Source organism: Poecilia formosa, unplaced genomic scaffold (assembly GCF_000485575.1).
Source record: "Poecilia formosa unplaced genomic scaffold, Poecilia_formosa-5.1.2 Scaffold169, whole genome shotgun sequence".
NCBI lineage: Eukaryota > Metazoa > Chordata > Actinopteri > Cyprinodontiformes > Poeciliidae > Poecilia > Poecilia formosa.
Genome location: NW_006800108.1, coordinates 1390974 through 1392519, shown reverse-complemented (window position 1 = coordinate 1392519; position 1546 = coordinate 1390974). Strand labels below are relative to the sequence as shown.

Sequence of the window (1546 nt, the reverse complement as noted above, 5' to 3'; positions counted from 1 at the left end):
CTGATTTTGCTTCTCAGCTTCAGCAGCTTCCTTTAAGAGGACTTGGTTCCTGTTTGGTTCTGATTCAGTTTGGTGTGTTTGCTCATCAACAGGAACCAACATGCAGGTATCAGTCTCCTGTTTTAATTCAATCTGTTCTTCACCCTGACTGCAGTAATCTTCTTTCTCTTCCTGGTCTTGTTTTCCTTGCAGAGGTTCTAACTCCTCCTGGTCCAGAGTGGATCTTCTCTCTTGGTAACACTGCAGGGAACCTGGAGAAGAAAACAGAGAAAAAGAGTTATTGTTAACTTTATTGAAGTAAGTAGGAGAAATCTTTCATCGTTAAAACAGAAATCAACCAAAAAAAAACACTTGAAAATTAAAAAGTGTAGACAGAGAGACAGATCAGTCATCATATCCAGCTGACATTTGGAGAATTCTCAAATGAACGGATTAAAAATATATATTTTATCGCAAAATTAATTGCAGTAGGGATTACTGTTGATATTTAACAGTAAATTGCATTATGTCAAGATGCGATTTGGATTACTCTGAACTATATAAAAATGTTATTTTAGTCCACTTTATATCTTTGGGGTTTATTTACAAACATGAGTTTATTTGTACGTTAATAGTTGTTCAGTTTTTGTTCCTTTCTTATTTACTTTTCTAAGTTAAACAGGAAGAACTGTGGGTCCATTTTCCGTCAGTATAGGGACTAGTATCGGACCAGCATGCACTGGGTTGGGCCTGTAGGTTTTGACCAGAGCAGCAGAGGAAACAATAAAAAGTAGTGATGATGAGATGAAGCTTCATGAAGCCCTGAGGAACTCCATCCAATCACTGGACTCATGAGCCGATGCACCGCGGTGCTTCATCTGCTCCACTGTGACATCAAGTGGACAATATATGTAAAATAGGCAAAACAACATGAAGCCTTACAATAAATAAACAAGTAAAAATTGTTTGTGATTCTGATACATAAATTCTGATTAACCTGGTTGTATGAAACAATGGCTGGATCAAAAAGAAAACGGGAAAAACAGGAGAGAGGGTGTTTTGGCTTGTTATTCGCTATGTCACCAGAGACAACAATTTATGACAAAAAAATAAAAACTTCGGCACCTCGGCACTTCACAGACATCACAGCGTAATTGTGATGTCTGCGTTCATTTACGTGTTAACAAAATATTTATACGGGAAAAGAACATTTACTAAAATGATCCTCATACAGAAAGCTGCAGACATTAACCTTCGTCCAAACGCTGGTGTTTCCTACCTAATCGGTGTAAGATTATCCGGGGGGTCCGGGAGAAATCCAGCCGTCTCCGCTGATCATCCAGCTCTTCCTCCGACTTGACGATTATTTCTTTAAACTCTGAAAGTTCCTTCAGCAGCAGTTAACAGGAGCTTTTTGATAAGCTCGTTAAAACTGGACAGAAGATAGTTTTTCAGAGAAACACTCAAACATTTAACACAACAGACCATGTGCAGTTCTTTGTCTTCTTCTTTGGGGTTTATGATTGTCGGTTATCACGTTATTGCTTTTCCGCCACCTTGTGGATCC

General features: G+C 38.6%; 3 long non-coding RNA genes across 3 annotated transcripts in view; 2 read left to right on the top strand and 1 right to left on the bottom strand.

Moving 5' to 3' along the window:
• Window positions 1–1503, bottom strand: LOC103146868 (uncharacterized). Its single transcript, XR_477191.2, has 2 exons — window positions 1259–1503; window positions 1–251 (listed from the first exon to the last, which is right to left on the bottom strand). It is a non-coding gene; the product is annotated as an uncharacterized LOC103146868 (long non-coding RNA).
• Window positions 7–1546, top strand: part of LOC107837716 (uncharacterized) — a 17105-nt gene continuing 15565 nt past the window's right edge. The window contains exon 1 of the long non-coding RNA XR_001663759.1: window positions 7–174. This is a non-coding gene — a long non-coding RNA (uncharacterized LOC107837716). The remainder of the gene's footprint in view (window positions 175–1546) is intronic.
• Window positions 262–941, top strand: LOC107837717 (uncharacterized). The gene is made up of 2 exons (XR_001663760.1): window positions 262–297; window positions 695–941. It is a non-coding gene; the product is annotated as an uncharacterized LOC107837717 (long non-coding RNA).